Source organism: Pristis pectinata, chromosome 22, assembly GCF_009764475.1.
Source record: "Pristis pectinata isolate sPriPec2 chromosome 22, sPriPec2.1.pri, whole genome shotgun sequence".
NCBI classification, from domain to species: domain Eukaryota; kingdom Metazoa; phylum Chordata; class Chondrichthyes; order Rhinopristiformes; family Pristidae; genus Pristis; species Pristis pectinata.
Window position 1 is genome coordinate 11,867,146 of NC_067426.1, and position 20,049 is coordinate 11,887,194.

Below are 20,049 nucleotides of genomic sequence, written 5' to 3' on the forward strand. Positions count from 1 at the left end.
AACTAGGATTTGGTGCCCAGCAAAAGAATGATGCAGACAGTTGTCTGTAGCAAGGTTAGAGGCACGTCAGAGAAAGACCTTCGTTTACTTAGTGCCTTTAATGCCTCTTCTAGGAAATTCAAAGCGCCTCGGGGCCATTGCATTTCTACTGAAAAGTGAGATCACTGTTGTTATTTGGGAAACCAAGCGGCCAGCTGGCTAACAGCAAGCTCCCAACAACAGAGATGCTAATGACTGGATAATTTGTCTTCGAGAAACCTTGAGCGTAGGATAAACATTGGCCACAATGTCAGGGTTGATTTCCTTGCCTTCTATCAAATACTTCCATAAAATCTTTTATTTTCACCTGATAGGGCAGCCAAGTTCTTGGTTTAATGTCGCACCTGAAAACCAGTACCTTGGACAGTGCAGCACTCACATAGTCCTGGTCTGAAGTGACCACCCAGATCTGAACTCTCTGCAGTGGGACTCAGACTGAGAACCACTTGATTAACAATCTAGAGTGCTACCTACTGAACCATGGCTGGAATATGTCAGTAGAACTTGTTCAAGATAAGGAGACACGGCAAAAAGTCACATCACTGATGCTAAATGGCAGGTGATCATCTAGAATCATAGAATCATAGAACAGTACAGCACAATACAGGCTCTTTGGGCCACAATGTTGTGCCAACCTTTAAACCTCGCCTAAGACTATCTAACCCCTTCCTCCCCCATATCCCTCTATTTTAAATTCCTCCATATGCTTATCTAGTAGTCTCTTGAATTTGGCCAATGTACCTGCCTCCATCACCACCCCAGGCAGTGCATTCCATGCCCCAACTACTCTCTGGGTAAAAAACCTTCCTCTGATATCTCCCTTGAACTTCCCACCCATTACTTTAAAGCCATGCCCTCTTGTATTGAGCATTGGTGCCCTGGAAAAGAGGCACTGGCTGTCTACTCTATCTATTCCTTTAAATATTTTGTACAACTCTGTCATGCCTCCCCTCATCCTCTTTCTCTTCAAAGAATAAAGCCCTAGCTCCCTTAGTCTCTCCTCATAATGCATACTCTCTAATCCAGGCAGCATCCTGGTAAATCTCCTCTGCACCCTTTCCAATGCTTCCACATCCTTCCTATCATCTGAGGAGGATTCCACAATTCCAAAGCCACTGTACCTGGGATCCACTGTCCAATCTGTGGTTACTCATTCTGACCAAACTTACCTCTTGCCTTCCATCTGCAGAATGAGCTAATGTTCTCTGCTGATGTGAGGCAATGTACTGCAATCCCAGTGCACCAGGCAACAGTTTTTAAAGTTGCCCTGTCGACTAGGACATATTTATTTGACAGGCAGCCACCAATTTGTTGATATCATTGTGTTATTACAATTGCATAGATTTCCAATTATCATTGCAAGCTTTGAGAAAGCTGCCATGTTCTATCTCAATGGCAAAGTTCTCTGGGTTTTAGGACACAGGCTGAAGCAGGATTCAAATGGGACATTTCGGTGATGTGGGCACTCTTTACGTAAGTGGCAAATCAAATCTTTCTTTGCTTGTGAATGTGATGATCCAGATCAAAGAGCTGGCCTTCTTCTCACATCATACTCTTGACACAAGTTTGATGGAGATGTCTTTGAATAAAACTCGCTCTCCAAAAAGGCTGCATAGTGGCTTACGGGCCTCCAACTTAATTTATAAATGTTGCTGCAGCCATATACAGGAAAAAGTCTGCCAAGGTTCTCAGCTGAGAGATGTTCTTGGCACCTTTCTCCCCTGCACATTTAAATGCTTTAAAATCACTTTTCATTATGCCACATTCTGTTTCATGCAAATAATTCTCCAAACTTTGCTCTCTCTGTTGAACCCTTCAGAATTTGTATATATCAGGACATCTCTCATTCTTTCCCTTGAAACAGCCCGTCCCCATTAATACCTGTCCTTCCACTCTCTGTGTAAAAGCCTTCACAAAATTTCACTCATTCGCAATTACCTTTGTAATCATTGCCCACCTCCTGTTCGTTTTTACTTCTACGTGTGAATTATTTCAGCAGCAACAACCTCCATTTATGTAGCACCTTTAACAAAGAAAATCACAAGGCACTTCACAGGAATGTCTTTTAAATAAGGAAACATTAGCTCAGATTTAGTGTCATAAGATTTTGCTGGGTTTTGCCTGTAGTTCCTTACAACAATTAACCTCATAAGTGCTGAGAGGTTTGAGACTCCTGTACGAGTGCAGAAGTCTCAAACTTATGGCCAACATCCCTCCACGTGCAGTCCAAGAACTGAACCAGAGCTTCCTGACTTTCTCCAAAATAAAGACAAGAACAAAGCAAATTACATTTATATTTTAATAATTTCTGTTTGCAGTAATGTTTTCAAATATCCAAGCATCTTGGGTTTTTCTTTCTAAATGTCAAGGATATTCAGAAATGTTGAAAAGCCTTGATTGATTTGAGAGTCAGCAAATCTGGAGCACAGCTTTGCACTGAAAGCTTTTCAGAGGAGGCCTGTCCTGTTCCACCAGCCTCTCTCAGTTGCTGTTGTTGCTCCTTGCCAATCAGCTCAAGGAAAGTGTGAGTCAGCATGTTTATCTATCCAGATTCGAACATGGTAATGGCTTGACATTGACATTGTTCAGTTCAATGGGTACCATTCAGTGAAATCCAGGCCTTAGAACACTTACATACATTCAATCATATGATTTGGTATCAAGAGTGGGCCACTCAGCTTGCCAAGCCTGGCCTGCCATTTAATAAGAACATGGCAGATCCTTTGGTAACCCCGCATTACTGTTTACCTGTGATAACCTTTCATCCCCTTGCCTATCAGCTATCTATCTACCTCTGCATTAAAAGACTCGACTTCCACTGCCCTTTGAGGGACGAGAGTTCCAAAGACTCACAACCCTCTGAGTGGGGGAAAACTGCCTCATCTCTATCTTAAATGGACAACTGCTTATTTTTAAACAGTCTCCTTCCTTCTACATTTTCCCTCAAGAGGAAACATCCTTTCCATGTCCATTCCATCAAGACCTTTCAGGATCTTATATGTTTCAATCAAATGCCCTCTCATTCTTCTTAATTCCAGCAGGCATAAGCCTAGCTTATCCAACTTCTACTCATAAGACAACCCACCGGCAACCAGGTATTAGTAAACCTTCTTTTCCAATGCATCAGTATCTTTCCTGAAATACGGAGACCAACACTGTACACATTACTCCAGATGTACTTTCACCAATACCAAACTAAAGCATAAACTCCCTACTTTTGTATTAATTTTCTCTAGCAATAAGCAATAGCTTTCCTAATCCCAACTGTACCTATTACTAGCCTCTTGTGAATTATCCACATCCAGATACCTCAGAGCTCTGCAATCTCTCATCGTTTAGATAACATGTTTCTTTTTTATTTTTCCTGTCAAAATGAACAATTTCACATTTTCCCACATTACACTGTGTTTGCCCACTTATTTAATTTATACATCACCCTCTGTAGACTCCTTATGTTCTTATCACAACTTAATTTCCTAGCTAGTTTTGTGTAATCAGCGAATTTACCAACCAAACCTTTGTTCCCTTCATCCAATTCATTTGTATAAATTGTAAAAAGTTGAGGCACACCACTTATTGTATCTTGCCAACCAGAAATAACCCATTTTGCCTACTCTCTGCTCCCTGTTAGCTAGCCAATCTTCCTTTCTTTCTTTTTCAATCTTTTTATTAGTTTTCAAATTAATACAGATTGATATATAGCATCAATATTTATACATGTAATACAAAGAGATCAGGATAACAATCTGTAGATCCAACGATCTCTTAGTAAATGAATATAATATAAAAGAAAGGAAAGAAAAAAATTTATTATATAAATTTGAAAGAAAACCCAAATCAATAAAAAAATTATAAACAATATAAAAGAAACAAAAAAAACTTTTTAAAAGAAAAACAAACAAAAAAAAGAAAAAAAAACTGGGCTAAAATTTCTCAGTAGAAACAGAGCAATATTATGTCGTCAAGTCCGTTCCTCCAAGTTGGAAAGTTATTGAAAGGGGATCTACATCATGTGAAAATATTGAATAAATGGACTCCAAATATCTTCAAATTTAAGCGAAGGATCAACAGTACCACTCCTAATTTTTTCCAAGTTTAAACATGATATAGTTTGGCCAATCTTCCATCCTCTCTGGTAAGTTACCTTCCGACACCGAGCTCTTTTTTTTCTGTGGTCACCTTTGATGAGTCATTTCAAATTCAAGTTCAAGTTACTTTATTGTCATTCATCCATGCTATAAGAACACATGGCGGAACAAAATGTCATTTCCCCCAGACTCACACAACAGAGGACATACATAGAACAGAAGACATACAATAAACACAAACAAAAAACAAAAAAGTCAAATAAAAATAGTGCAAGTACAAACAGTGCAAAAAAACAGTATATACAAAATACATATTTAGTGCAGAGTTAGTGCAAAACCGAGTTGGACAAGAGAAATACAAGCTCAGTGTGTTGTACTCATTGTATAAACATGTTCAGCAGCAGCCAAAGTTCTTATACGCCATTGTGCAAACCAGAGCTTTTGATGCATTTGTCTACCAGGGTATTCAGGAGCCTGACAACCTGGGGGAAAAAACTGTTGTGCAATCCAGTAGTTCTGGCCCAGATGCTCCGGTACTGCTTGCCAGACGGCAGTGGGGCAAATAGGTTGTGGGAGGGATGAGACGGGTCGTCTATAATTCTGTAAACCTTACGTGTGCATCGTGTATTGTAAATATCCGAAATGGAGGGAAGAGGTATTCCAATTATCTTTTTCACTGTACTTGCAATGCTCTGCAAAGACTTACGGTCAGAGATGTTACAGTGACTGTACCAGGCAGAGATGCAGCTAGTCAGGACACTCTCAATGGTACCCCTGTAGAATGTAGTGAGGGTGGGGGAGGGCAGGTTTGCTCTTTTCAGCCGCCGTAAAAAGTGGAGATGCTGCTGTGCCTTCTTGGCGAGGGAAGAGATGTTAGTTGACCAGGACAGATCGTCTGCTATATGTATTCCCAAGAACTTATAACAGCTGACTCTCTGTACAATGATGCCATTGATGCACAGGGGTAAGTGGTCAGCCTGAGCCTTTCTAAAATCCACAATCATCTCTCTTGTTTTGTCCACGTTCAAGGAGAGATTGTTGACTGAGCACCAATCCGCCAGCCTGGCCACCTCCTCTCTGTAAGCTGTTTCATCATTCCTGCTGATGAGGCCCACCGCTGTTGTATCATCAGCAAACTTGATGATATGGTTGGAGCTTGAGTTGGCAGCATAGTCATGGGTCAGCAGTGTGAACAGCAGTGGACTGAGCACGCAGCCCTGGGGGGCTCCAGTGCTCAGCCTGGTGATATTTGAGGTGGTATATCCAATACGAACTGACTGTGGCCTTTCAGAGAGGAAGTCCAGAATCCAATTGCAGGTGGAGGTGCTAAGGCCCAGTATGTGTAGCTTCCTTATGAGGTTCTCTGGGATGATATTATTAAAGGTGGAGCTGAAGTCTATAAAGAGCATTCTAACATAAGTGTCCTTTTGATCTAGGTGAGACAAAGCCAGGTGGAGGGCAAAGGACACTGCATCTTCAGTTGACCGATTGGGGCGGTATGCAAACTGAAGGGGGTCCAGTAAAGGAGGGAGAATGGATTTGATGTTTTGCAAGACTAACCTCCCGAAGCACTTCATGATGACTGAAGTCAGTGCCACGGGGCGGTAGTCATTTAAACAGGTTCCAGGCATTGTCCGTAACCTGTCTTTGTAGTTTAGTTTTTGTTACAGGTCTTTTTAGGCACTGGTATAATGGTGGTAGATTTGAAACAAACGGGGACAACTGCTTGGCTCAAAGAAACATTAAAGATGTGGGTGAATACATCTGCCAGCTGGTCTGCGCAGTCCCTGAGCACACAGCCAGGTACGTTATCAGGTCTCGCTGATTTCCGAGGGTCAACCCTGGATAATATCTTCCTCACACTAGCTGAGGACAGACAAAGTACCTAGTCATTGAGCAGTGGAGGTGTTCTTGCTGGCAGGTTCGCTGTTAAATACATCAAACCGAGCATAAAAGTCGTTCAGTGCATCTGGGAGGGAGGCGTCATTGTCGCAAGTGCGAGGTGGGGGCTTGTTGTTCAAATATTTTCTGGAAATCTTTTACATCCAGTGATTCCCCTTTATAAACAGCAGAAATTTCTTCTTCAGAGAAAAGTGGTCAAAACAGTCAGTTGCAAACATTGTCTTGGAGATGGAGAGTCTATTGGAATGTAAGAACATAAATAGGAGTAGGTGCGGGGGTAGGAGATCTGACCCTCCAATCTGTTCCATCATTCATCAAAGTAATGGGTGATCCTCTACTCAGGTCTATTTTCTGCACTACCCCCCCCCCCCCCTCCCATATCCCTTGATTCTTGCAATAGTCAGAGATCTATCAAACTCGGTTTTCTCTTCTCTTCCTGGGTTGAGAATTACAAAGATACATAAGCCTCTTCACCTCCATCCTCAGTGGCTTCCCCTGACCCTCAGACCGTAACTCCTTAGCCAGAGAACACATCCTCCCTACATCCACTCTGTCGTGTCCTGTAAGATACAATTACTTCCAGAGGGAATTCCATGGTCTAAAGTCTTGCAATAAAAGTTAGGGATGGACAAAGAGTCATAATGGAAGTGTCCCGTGATGACGGCCAGTCCTGGATCTGGAAGAAGTTGGAGGTAAGCAGTGAAGAGATGATAGAGGCAATTAAAATCGAAGCGTCGCCACTTTATTAATCTGTAGAGGTCGGTAAGCATTGAGGGTGATGGATGAGATGAAATTCACAAAGGAAGCATTGGAATAGTCGAGACCGAAACTAACAAGGAGAGAGCTGAGGAATTTCAGCAGCGGACGGACGGGGACGGAGGCAAGGTCGAGCTTTCTGGATATGTCAGAGTGCCAAAGGCGCAAGAAAGTTTCTGAGGTGAACGTTAAAACCTCCCGCTTTATCCTCTCCCTTGCACACTCTACAGCCAGAGATATGTTTGCAGTAGACTTGCGGCTTGTGAACTGTGACCCCTGGAGTTACCCGGTTGAACAGCAACCAAAAGTGCCCCACCCAACACTAAAATATTCTTTCTCCCGTCACCGCGAGAGGTTCCCTGAGCGTTGTGTGCACTGGCTCCGGAAGGCAGTTATTAAGAAAGGGGGGGAAAATCCAGTGTTCAGCAGCCTTTAAATTAGCACTGAGCAAAGGGTACAAGGATTTCCTCCCCCTGTAATTACAGGGTTGTTGTAAAAAGTAACAGGAAGTGTAGTAGTGAATGGAAAAACGAGGCAGCGCCGACTGCAGAACTTCCTCTTACATCATTGACCATATAAGGTGCGGTGAAATTACTATCAAACCGTGTCAGTACCTTGTTGTCATGTTTGTACCGCATGGATGTCTGCACCGTGCAGTGCTGCACAGACAGAACCGAGTGGGCTGGGAATCCATGATGATTTCTCCCAGGCGACAGACACATGCCACACACACACAGACAGGTACAGCAAGCAACGTGTATGTTTAGTTGTTGTTGAATGAACTCACTTTAAGACCAGTGGGTGGGTCAGATTGCAGAGGGGAGTTTTATCTTTTCCTCCTTCAGATGTGCAAGTGTCATTCTGTGGATGTGCCGTGCCATTCAGCTGAACTCAAGATTAATGTGGAGCCAGCCTTAAAGCACAGTAGAAGCGTGACGGTGTGTAAACATTATCACAACTGTTTCCGCATTGAGATCAGATCACTGTTCCAGCCTGCTCCTGTAAGTAATAAAAATTGGTAGTTAATCTGCAATTTGACTTGCAGGCGAAATCTGCCTCCCAGCTGAATAAGCTTTCGGAGCCTTTTCCTAATTTGACTTGCTTAGGAGCTGAAGGGTTTTCTTTCTGGGGAGGTTTTTTTTTCCCCCTGCAGAGCGTGAGAGGCTTTGAACACGAGAAATGTCAGTGGAATTTCCGTGCAGGGCTGTACGTTGGTGGTGCACGGTTGTTAAAGCAGCACTGTCTTTGAACAAGGAGCGTGACTTTTTAAATAACAGAGGGCAAAACAGGACCTTTTAAAATAATTAGTTATATCGGTTTCATCGACATGTGTACTGCTCACTCCCATTCAATTTCTTCATGTATTTAGTGTTACGTGTAACGCTGGACAGGTATTTATGATTTACAGTCGCTTGATTATAGATTCGTTGTTTGATTCCATGTCTTAGTATTGTAAACGCTAATATTTTAGTTATTTCTGTTCCCTGTGCATTTGTTTTTATTAATGAGTGGGAGCGTGGTGGATTCTGTTTTTAATGTAGTTTTGATAATTGGCCACAAATCTTGAACAGCCAGTCAACCTGCAATTTTAAGTGAAAGGCATACTTCCCAGTGCTGACTTTTCAAGGAGTAGTCTGGTGTTTTCCCACCACCTGCTCTATTTTGCATTAAATTAAGAATAAGTCTTGCATTTGATTCTCTGAATGGAGATATAGAACCCCAGTTATTCATACAAGCAGCAGCACAAAGTGAGGCTCTCCAAGGAGGTACCAGTGGGGTTTAGGGTTGGATGAAGGCAAGGGGTTTGGTTTGGGATGGCGGAGAGGGCTGCGTGCCCTGCAGATCAGGGGACGGAGCAGGAAGTATAAATGCAAAACTGAAAGGGCTGAATTGATGAATTAACACTTCTTGCAACATTTCACATCTGTTGTGCTTCAGTTCAAGAAATGCAAATATATATTTGCATAGAGCAGTGCAGGACTGAGCACACTCTGTTGCTGAGTGGAAATAAGTTAGTCATAGTAGTCATAGAAAATGTGTGCCTGTTGATTTACACTTATTCATCCACGTACAATAACGTGTGTTTATGTCCACCTGTCTTAAAATCACACGTATATTTCATTAAGTACACCGCACAGTAAAGGGCCGTTCAACCCATCCGGCCCTTGTCAAGATTGTTGCTGCACAACCTTCCCCACCCCTTTTCATCTCGCCCTTCGCCTCGTGAGTTCATTGCTCGCTGAATCTTTGCTGTTCATCTTAACTTTTTCTCTCAGTTGCAAGCTCCGTGTTCTCCCCCACTCTCTGCAAACAGTTTTCCTGAATTTATACTTGTTTATAATCCTTAGTTTCAGTGCCCCAAACACTTTACTCAATCAGATCCTTCCATGATTTTAAATTTTTCTATCCGTTCTTTCCTCAATCTTTTGATTTCTCCAAAGTAAGAATTAAAAAAAAACTCTCTCCTGGTCTTATTTCCAATGATATCCATGCGATTTGAATGTGGCAAAACATAATATTTGTGTGTGCATGTGTAAGTACATACATGTGTGCTTTTTTTTTAGATTTGTATGTATTTCTCTTGTGTATGTTTGCATATATATGTATAAATATGTATGTGCCTTACTGCATGCAAGTATATAACAAGCATACAAGGTGCAACAGGCAGTTGCCCTCGCTGTAGGTGTCTCTGGGGATGTATTTTAAGCTGTCCAGACCATTGTTGGTGCTCTGGGACTAAGTTTAATCATCAAAGATGTTTCAGAGAATATTTTAATTGGGTGATCATTCAAAGGACAAGAAAATATTAAAGTCCACAGCTGGGAATTTTGTGTCCAGTTCAAATCTGATATGGCAGAGGGCCTTCAATTTCTTATTGTCTGTCATACCTTCTATCAGATCAGAGGGAATCTGAAGGGAAATGATTGGGAGTCGATTGAAAAATTGGATATGAGCTTGGTTCAAAGAGGAAAAAGCAAAAAAAAAATCAGGTTTTAAAGACATCGATTGAAGTTTTAAGAGATAGATAAGAGTTTGGTTTTGGGTCAGATGCCTGTTTATTTAGACTGTGAGGTGATAAGACACTGGGCCTTTCCTTTTTGCAAATGCTTCTGACGTGATGAAGGGCTATTTCCTGTTGTTGACCTACTTGTGTCGCAAGGGTTCCCTCATTTAGCCATCTGCTGCTGCTGTCCTGCCTCAGAGCTTGTCCTTAAGTGGATCAATTCACATGGTGTGTGTGTGTGTGTATATATATTTAGATATATTATAAATAAAGGAATTGGGAGCTGAAGAAACACATTCAACTTTAAAGCATACGGTATCATTGTTACTGAAAACAAGCAGCAACTAAGCAGGAGCAACAGAATAGAGATTCCTCTTTGGTCAAACATGCAAAATGTGGGAGATTGTAACAGACGTGCTATACTTGGCTTCTATAATTCAGTTCCATTGAGGACAATTTTGGAAGGAAAGTATAACACCTAACAGCTCCATGTGACAGAAGATTAATTTCTACCTCAAAATCCAGGAGAGCCTAATCAAACTGGAGTCGCTCATTCTGAGCAAAAATAAGCTTACTCCTTTTTTCAAAAAAGTCGCTCTGAAATTTTGCCTGTTGGTTTCACTATCAAAGGATAAGTGATGGGATATAGCAAATTTTTAAAAAATCAATTGATTTTTAATCACCTCCCCTTCTGAGTCAAGGCAACGTGGCCTGGCTGTGATGTTCAGATCCCAACAATGAATAATGATACAACAAGAGATAAATGCCTGGAAATTCATCCCAATCAATATTAAGTTTTGCTCCATCTCCAAAACTTGGAGTGGTCCAGCCAATGGAACTGAATTTCAGAGGCGGTGTACATTGTTACTATGTAGCGCTACCGACTGGGGGTGAATTCCAGTCGTTTTGGATTTTTTACTATTCATTCTTGGGAGGTGACCATCACTGATGTCTACCCTTGCCTGACCCCAGTGTCTATCCCTTGGTGAGCTTTGACACTGAGTTGCATCAGGTTGTTCAACCAGGGGAACTTCACAGATATAGACAATCGTGCCATTACTCAGTGCTTACTGCTGTCTGAGTGAACTTTTGCATAGTTCAGTACAACACGATTAAGCATATTCACAAACTGAGCTCATTTTCCATGGAGCCATCCTGTGTAAGTTCATCCAGCAATCAGCTGAATCTTCTGGCAACAGGGTACAAAGGACACTGCCCAGGTTATTGATTGGCTGACATCAGCTGCGTTGGGACTTGGCATCAGTGCCCATTCCCCTCCTGTCACCAGCTTGGAAAGAGGAACACCACCCCCATTCCTGAATGTCCTGCAGTGGAAGCTCACAAGCAGCATTGAGTGTGGCTCTGATTAAATGCTCTGTCGATGGTGTCAAGATGTATATGGATAATGTGCTGTTAGCGAGGTGTAGAGAGGTGGCCCGTGTAGCAAAAGCCCTACAAAGAATAGGAGGAGGGTTAGCATTGGGGAGATGAGAAAATTGTCCAGAAAGGAAGTATGCAAAGATTATTGCTTCTCAATGTAGTGCCTCTCGTAACGCCACAGCCTTTGGTATTTGCTGGGTGTGAATTGCACCGTAAACTGGGGAGGAAAAAAATACCTTGCATTTATCTTGTACCTCCAGAAAAGTAAATGACCCAAATTTCTTTATGGAGTTGAAAAATGGCACCAAGCGAAAGCTGCAAGAAAAGGTGAGCAAAAGTAGATCTATCACATCCTAAAGTGGCAAGTTTTAGAGGGCGAATTCCAGAGTATGAACCAAAGGAAGGGCCATCCATAAGGGTGTAAAAGGCAACAGTTTAATAGTCAGCAGTTCCCAAATCTGGTGCTTGAGAAGATTGCAGATGAGAAGAAAACCCCATCTTTGTTATAGCACGGAGAATGACGTTTGCGCTAAGGCAGTGTAGGCTGTTGGTGTCAATGGTTTGACTCAGCTGACTCTTATCGCTCAAAGGTCACTCTGAGCACTTGAGTCTTCAGAAAATCTTGATTGCTTCAAGGTAAAATGCCAGCTTTGGGTAGCAACATATCTGCCATGGAGTTCCATGAGGGATAGCAAGAGAAAATGTGCGCCAAAGAATTCATGATTAACATAAAATATCGTGGAGGTCCTGAAAACAGCCATTTGAACAATGAATATAATTGGAACTGAATGCATTCTTCCAGTAAGCTACAAGAAGGATCTTTCGGCACAGGTAATGACAGGAGTGGTATTGAATGTAGAGGATTGGCTCCAGTTTCATGGGCAATGTAACATGCCGGCTTAAATGTGGGTCAATAGTTCAATCCGATGGACCTCACTATAATTAGCAATTTAACATTGCATGAGAGACATGTTTAACACTGAAGCAGTGTTTGTAATAAGTGCCCTCCTTGTTACAGCAACAAAATGAACTTTCTCACCACCCACCCCCCCCCCCACAAGAATGCTGTCAGATTACAAAGAATTTTTACTGTTGTATATTTCCTTTAAAGCAATCATAATGTTACTTCTTGCCTTGAATATAATTGCAGGGTGTTGCCCTCCACAGAGCTGTGATAGCACTGATCTCTTTCCCAAGTGTGCTTTTAAATAAGACTCTCTTCCATTCCTCACGTGCTTGATGCACCTGTTTCCTTGTTGACTGAGCAAGTGGGATGTTCCCAACTCTGGAATCTCCTCAGATTACGTCAGTGTTGCTCTCTGGTCACACTGGCAGGAAGCCTACTTGTGCAATACACAGAGGAATTCCTCCCCAGCTAGTTCTCTCATTCCCACCTCCCGATGACCCAGCAGTGTTCAGAACACTGGTCCCTAGGGTTCAAACATCAGCCAAGTGTGGGATTAAAGCTCCAGCTACATACTGCAGGCCTGAGCTCCCACAGACAAGAGATTTAGGACTAGCAGCACAGAAGGAGCAGTTGGGATTTCTCCTTGTGTTTTCCCATGATGTTTCGACAGCAAAAAAGTGCTTGATGTTGAGCAACCTCTGTCCTTTCTCAGCCCTATTCAGTACTTCATCCATGCTGAGTGTGTGTGGCTGGATAACCCTGTTTACAGCTTGGGGTTTCCTCCATTACATTGCAAGAGTCCTGGTTAGCTTCAAGGCAATATAGGGAAGACATATCAGTTGCATGGCAGTACTGTGTTTTCCTCTGAGTACAGATTATTAGGGGTTGATCTAATTCTGACATTTAAGATGAATAATGAGGTTTCTAGGCAAATTGAGGAAAATTGCATTCTCTGATGGAGTTAGGGTGTCCTGGATAAGGGGCATAATTTGGGCTATCAGAAAGCACAGATGAGGTACAGAAGGATGCCATTTGGCCCATTGAGATGATGCTAGCCCTTCATTGACCAATTCAATCAGTTCTACACCCTGCAGTCTTTCCCACTGGAGCTTATAAATGATTTTCCTCAAGTTCCCATATATAGTTCCTCTATGGAAGGTCCTGATTAATTGTTTCCACCATTCTTGTAAGCAGCGAGTTCCAGATCCTGGTCACTCTGCATTAAAAGAGAGGTTTTCCTCACATTCCCCTTTAGCTTTTGCCCATTATTCTGAGTCTGTGTCCTTGAACTATCTACAAAGTGCAACACCTTTTTACTGTTCACCTTTTCTAAACCCATCGTAATCCTGCACATCTCCGTTAAATCTCTCCTCCACCAGTTTTGTTCTAAGGAGAACCATTCCAGCTTCTGCAGTCTAACTTTGAAGCTGAAATCCTTCATTCCAGGAACATTTTTGTAGATCTTTGCTGCATCTCTTCCAGGGCTGCCTCGTCTTTCATAAAGGGTGGTGACCAGCCTTGGACACAGTACTTCACTTGTGGCCTAACCAGTGTTTTGTAAAGTTTTAACATAACCTGCCTGCTTTTCCATTAGCTGGAGAACTTTTTTTTTCCCCAAAAACACATGAGGCAATTGAAAAGTTTGAAACAAGGAAGATAAACGGAGTTAAAATATGGATCAGCTATGATCTCATACAAGATAGTACAGATTGAAATGGCTGAGTGGACCCTTCATGTTCCAATGGGTCAATACTCTTGCACAGATTAGTCCTTGGCCTGGTCAGTTTTGAATTTTGGAGCTTGGGCTTTTCATTGTCAAGAAACCCTGAGCATGTGACCCCCACTGGGCACTTTCCTGTCAGCTGCTTGCTACAAACTGACAGCAGAAAACGTCTTGAAGTGTCTCCAGCTGCCTGCCCTGTACCACAGCGCATATCTGATGTTCAAGGTCATCAAAGAGCAGTATTCATCAGAATCAGCCAGATGGTGTTCTCACTGTCCATGTAGTTTCACCTTGCCACATCTTTAAATAAGATGGCAAAAGACTTGGGCTGACAAGGTCATTGTTAGCGAACTTGGAAAAGTTTAAAATTTGGAAGTACACTACAGGCCATGTAGGAGTAAAAGCCCAGAAATTGCTCTTTGTCTGATTATGCTGGCAATGCCTCAATTTTAAATTCCCATCCTTGTGTTGCAATCTCTCCATTGCCTCATTCCCTATCTCTGGAACCTCCTCCACTCCTGCAATCCCCTGGGATCTCTGAAATGTCCATCTGGTCCCTGGCCAATTTAAGTTTCTCCATAACTGACAGCCAAACCTCTGACAGCCAAAGAGCTTCACTCTGGAATTCCCTCACTGTACCCATCCTACTCCTTGAAGACATCTAAATCATATTCTCTGCCTGAGCTTTGGACTGCCTGTCCTATTAATTTAGTGTGGTTCAGTGTTGTTTGATAACACTCCTGCCAGAGTGTTTAAAGGCTATGTATTGATGCAAGTTATTGCAGTGAGAAAAACACCACCTTCTCCAACAAGCACCAAGACCTCGCTTGGTCCAACAAGCACCAAGACCTTGCTTGGCTGGCGGTGAGAGGGGCCCTCCCAGTCAGATCCTTCCTGTATGGTTGGAACCTCACTCCCAGCACACGCTGCCCCCAGGAGGACTGCGCTGGGGACGAGACGGTCGCCCGCCTCTTTGCAGGCTGTAGGTTTGCGAGGAGGATGTGGTGAAATATGCAAGGATCCCTGTCACGGTTCATCCCCAGCAGCAGTGTAACAGAGGATTCGCTGAGCTACGGGCTATTCCCAGGGGGACACACAGAGACGGACATCAACTGCTGCTGGAAGGTCATCAACTCGGTGAAAGACGCTCTTTAGTCTGCCCGAAACTTGTTGGTCTCCCAGCAGTGCGAGATGTCCGTAGGGGAAAGCTGCCGACTGGCACATTCCAGGCTGCAGGAGTACGTGCTGAGGGACGCACTGAAGCTGGGTACAGCCAGCGCGAGGGCTCGGTGGGGAAGGACGACAGTTTAGGGTTCTTCTGCCACTGGAGAGGGAGGGGCGGGGTCAGGTGAGGAAGCCCCTTAAATATTGTAAATATGGGACCGGGTTTAGCTTCCAGAGAGCCACACGTGTGGCATCGGTGCTGTTTTTTTTAATATATATATAAAAAGGTAACACTAATGAATGATCTGTACAAGAATGTAAAGGTTTACACTTTTTTAATTGTATATAGTTTGTCTTTTATTATGAATAAAGTTTATTTTGAATAAAAAAAACACCTTCTCTAGCATATGTGGACGCATTAAGCTATCGTTATCATATCACTGGTAGTTATCTGTAGTTGGCAGTGCATGATTACCTCATTCAGTGCCAATCTGATTGTCAGTCCTTCGCAGGTAGAAGAAAGCATATCGTCCATGAGTGATTGAGACAAAGGTACATTTTGGTGGACAAGATTAATGGGACCACAGTTTGAATCCATTGAAAGGCTGGGTTTTCACTAATCATAAACCGTACCCTGTGCAGTAATGTTGTTCTAATGACCCTATTCCACTTTTGTTCCCTGTATTTCTTCCCCTTGGTTCTACTCTGTTGTTTAAGCTGTTTTTCCACAGTTAGTTTCTTCTTGATGATGATTGTTGCAAAAAGAAAACCCTCAATTTTTTAAAAATTGAATGTCACAATTAGTTTACAGACCTAATTGCAAGCTCTCGATTGTATAGGGAAGCTGGCAGACCAGGGTTTCGTGCTTATGACCTTCCATCCATTGAGGTCAATGGAGGAAACATAGCCAATGTGGGCTTCAAGTCTCCGAGCCTGTGCTCCCTGGGAGGAACCAAACCGGAGTCAGTTCTTGTGTTCTCACGGGCTTTCTTCACAGGTGATATAATTAATTATGTTGTGACTAATTGTTCATGATTATCTCGTATATCAACTACAGCTCAGCAGGTTGTAGCCACACTCCTGAATTGGGCTGCGGGCTGGATTTGCCAAGACATGAGAGGCGGTATCTTTCAAACCTATCTACCCAGTAGGGGGGACCTGGATGTAAAACATCCCGGGGGAATATTTTAGGGAAGAGCGGGTAAATCCTCCCAGGTGTCCTGGGGAGCTCGCTCAACTAATATGATTAACCTATTCCTCTGTAGGTCATTGGCTATGAAATGCTGTGTGAAATCCAGAGGTTGTGAGAGGTGTTATCCAAATGCAGGTCTTTCTATTATCGCACAGTGTTCAAAGGCCTATTAGTTTACAACAATTTCATGGCATCTTTTGCTTTATTGATATGCCCTTTTGGTTACATCAGTGTTGCCACTTGTTAACTTTTGATGAGTTAGCAGTCCTGTTTATTTCTCATGAAAAACCATCTGTTCTGAGCTTAAATGCCAATAGATCAATTGGATTTGGCAGAGACTTCCAGACCAGTTATGCATAGACAATGCAATGTGTTCTAATGGGAGGAGGGTCTAGTCCAACACTTGGAATTGAATGATGTTGTAAATCACAAGGCCCAAGGGTGATTCAGCACCTTCAAGAGAGATGGTGACTTGCACCCGGGAGTGAGCACTCTCGGGAGAGAGAAGGCACGTAGCCCAGTAGAATGAGAACTTAAGGGACAAGTGTGGGAGAGAATCTTGCAATGGAATTGTATCCTGAAAGGACACAAACCGCAACTGGATAACGTTTATAATTCTGCCCTCCTCCACTTCACTCCTGTCTTAAAGTGGGAGCAAAAGTACAGGAATTGAGCTCCAACTGGAGGGTTGCCTGGCAGAGATTCAGCACCAAGAAACTTGCCGGCTTGGAAAAACACACCCAGGAGATACGGGCATTGTTGTTCGGTGCCAACAACAGATCTCAGGTGGAGATTACATCATCAGATTGGTGGGGGTGATCGTGCCAGTAGGTCCATCAAGCAGCAGGGAGACATGCAGTAGGATGTTGTCTACCCTGCTCCAAATCTGCCCCATCCCATCCCACACCATTTGAAGGATTGGGATCAGGTCTTCCCCCTACCACACCCCACCACACCCCACCCCTCTTCCCCTTTTTAATTACTAAAAACACATTCCTGTGGTCCTTTACATTGAAAAGCACAAAGACCTCATTTGAATAACACCTTCCACAAGCTCAGATATCACAACACATTGTGCTGTCACTCTGAACTTTAGTCTCCTTTGTAATGTAGGGAACACTGCAGCCAATCTGTGTACAGCCAGTACCACAAAGAGCAATACACTAATTGCTTGCTGATCACATTTTGTGATGCTGGTTGAAAGATAAATATTGACGAGGACATTGAAGTCGGACTTCTTGTTCTTTTTTCAAAATAATGCCATGGCATCTTTCTCGTTCTGCTGAGTAGTCTGCTTCCCAGCTGGAAGATCCCAGCTCTCCCTTGTGAATGGAGTGTCATCTTAGCTTTTTGTGCTTGTCTTCAGAGATGTCTCTGAAGAACCTGTGTCTTCTGCCTCAAAGGCAATAGTTCTACCCAATGACCAACAACGGAGACCTGTAGAAAAAGGCTTTCCTTCCCCACCCACCCCATGCCCCCATCCACTCTACTACCACCACCCCTTCATTCAACCTGTCTCAGAAAACATTAATGTATTTCTTTTATCTCCCTTTTTTGGAATTGGTTCTCTTTCTCCCCACACATTTTCTCTTGGGCTACATCCCTCCTCGGGTGCTTTGAAAACAATTAGCTCGAGCCTAGAAACAATGAGGATATGAAGATAGCTGTAAACTATCTCCTTCTCCTGGAATGGATTTTGTTTTAAACCCACAAACTCCAACAGACCTGGGAGTTTGCAGAGAAGCAGTGCTGTTCACATTTCACAGTTTAATGATAGCTTCTATTTTGGCCATCAAATGCTAGGTTTAGTTTTCATGGAAATTCCTGTTGTTGTTTCAGCTTCCAATCCAGACAGGCGCTGCAGTCAAAGGCACAGGGGGAAGACTGTTGTATTGAGCCCCTACAAGGTTGCTGATGCTAAACCAGACTGTCTTATGAGTGGTACCCAGCAAATAGTCTCGCACTGGCTATGTTTTGCTACGTGAATCTACCTTTCATTCTGGGCACCACACTTTAAGAGAGAGAAAATAAGAGAGAGCGTTTTTTTTCTTTTCTGGCCACCCTAAAGCACTTTACAGTCAATGAAGTGCTTTTGAAGTGGAATTGTTGTTGAGACGTAGGAAACCTGGAAGTTAATCTGTGTACATAAACTCCCACAACCAGTAACATAGTAATGACCAGATGATCTGCTTCATTGATGTTGATTGAGGAATAAATATTGGTCAGGACACTACATTTAACTTCACTGCTCTTTGAAATAATCCCAGAAGATTTTTATGTAACTTTAATGCCCCAACCTAAAGACCCTACCTCTAACTGTGCAACAATCCCTCAGAATGCAGCACTGAAGTGTTAGCTTAAAATGTTGTACTTAAGTCTCATGGGTTTTGAACCCACAGACTTCTAGGGGTAGGTGCTATCAACTAAGCTAACAAATATGTTGGAATTTGCAGAGAATTCACCAGAATAACGGTAGACTACTTCCTAGGACAGGTTGTCCACACTAAGCTCGTATTTCCTTGAATGTAAAAATATCGTATGGTGATCTCACTGAAGTGTTTGATATGATTAAAGGATTAGATGGAATTAGAGGGGGGAAACAAGCATTTCCTGTGGTAGTTAAGTCCAAAATAAAATTAGCTCGTGTTAAAGGTAGTGCCAAGTTGGTGAGGGGCAATGTCGAGAGAATTTCTACACACAAAAACCTGCTGAAGCTTGGGGTTAGATGGAAACTTGGTAAGTATTAATGGAACCAGGGTGGGGTCCGCAGAGATGCAAAGAAGAGAATTTTAAAATCGAACCTTTGACGGAGTAAGTGTGAGCTGGCAACAACAGGTATAACAGGTGAAGGAGACTGGTGTGAGTGAAGATCTGGGTGGCTGTGTTTTGGATGGATATGTGTTTATGTGAGGTGGGAAGGTGAGCTGGAACAGTCAAATCACGAGGTTTATTCCAACATTTCCTTTGGCAACAGTGAGATACTCACCAGACCCGAGTGTAAAGGATTCGAGACAGTGGAGGTCCAAGCCACTGCTTTCATGCACTGACAATCCAGGCTTCTAACCTCAAGCACCTCGATCCTGTTGGCAATGAAATTTCACACTTCTAGGTTTGCCCTCGAGATTTTTGGTGTTCAAGCATTTTAGTTGATAAATTTGTAGTCATGACACTAAGATCTGTTAAAATCAGCAAGAACCAATTCACGACAACCTAGTTCTGTGCAGAGGTTTAATGGTTGAAAGCACAGAAGGAGATTGTTTAGCGTTGATTACTTTGACTTGTGATTGAAGTAATATAGCCTAAATGGATCAGAAGCTGGAACACAGCAGTTTAGTGTCATGGGATGGTGGGGATACCTCTGGTTTCCTCTTGGACTGCGTCATGGCTTTTTTGCAGTGTTGCTAGGGTTCCAGGAATACCTTGCTCAAAAGATTAGTGGCCAGTTTAGAACAAGACTGCGAGTTGGTGAACAAGTGGCATTTGACTCTCCTTAGACTTCCAGTTGAAGGAGGTGTTTGCTTCTTGCCTGACAACTGAATCCTGGCAATGGAACGCCACTGCAACACAAGAGTCAGGCTTGAGGAAGTGGAGAGCATCCTCGTCTCTGATTCAGAAGAATATGTGCTGAAGTTCCACTCTAAAGAAATGAGTACTTAATGTCCACTGACACTCCCGGTCACCAAGTAGGTGCCATCTTTTGGACAAGACTGTAACCTAACACTACTTCTGTCCTCTGAGTTGGATAGAATTACAGAAAATTGATGACAAAAAAAGACATAATTTAGCCCATTGTGTCTCTGCCAGTTGAAAAAGAGCCATATTGTCTAAACCCACCTTCTACAGCCCTGCAGGTTACAACTTGTCATCTACACATCCAAGTACTTTATAAAGGTG

At 42.9% G+C, this 20,049-nt stretch overlaps 1 protein-coding gene across 5 annotated transcripts in view; it reads left to right on the forward strand.

The window, feature by feature from the left end:
* The window catches only part of LOC127581755 (transcription factor HIVEP3-like), a 414,925-nt gene that overhangs the window by 314,730 nt on the left and 80,146 nt on the right, over window positions 1-20,049 (forward strand). Inside the window, exon 1 of one of the 5 annotated variants that reach the window (XM_052036444.1) lies at window positions 7,452-7,526. The exons of 3 other annotated variants lie outside the window; for them this stretch is intronic. The gene's annotated coding sequence lies outside the window, so the exon portion shown is untranslated. Of the gene's footprint in view, window positions 1-7,451; window positions 7,527-7,680; window positions 7,787-20,049 lie in introns of those variants that run through there. One more of the 5 variants, XM_052036446.1, reaches the window with a different exon arrangement.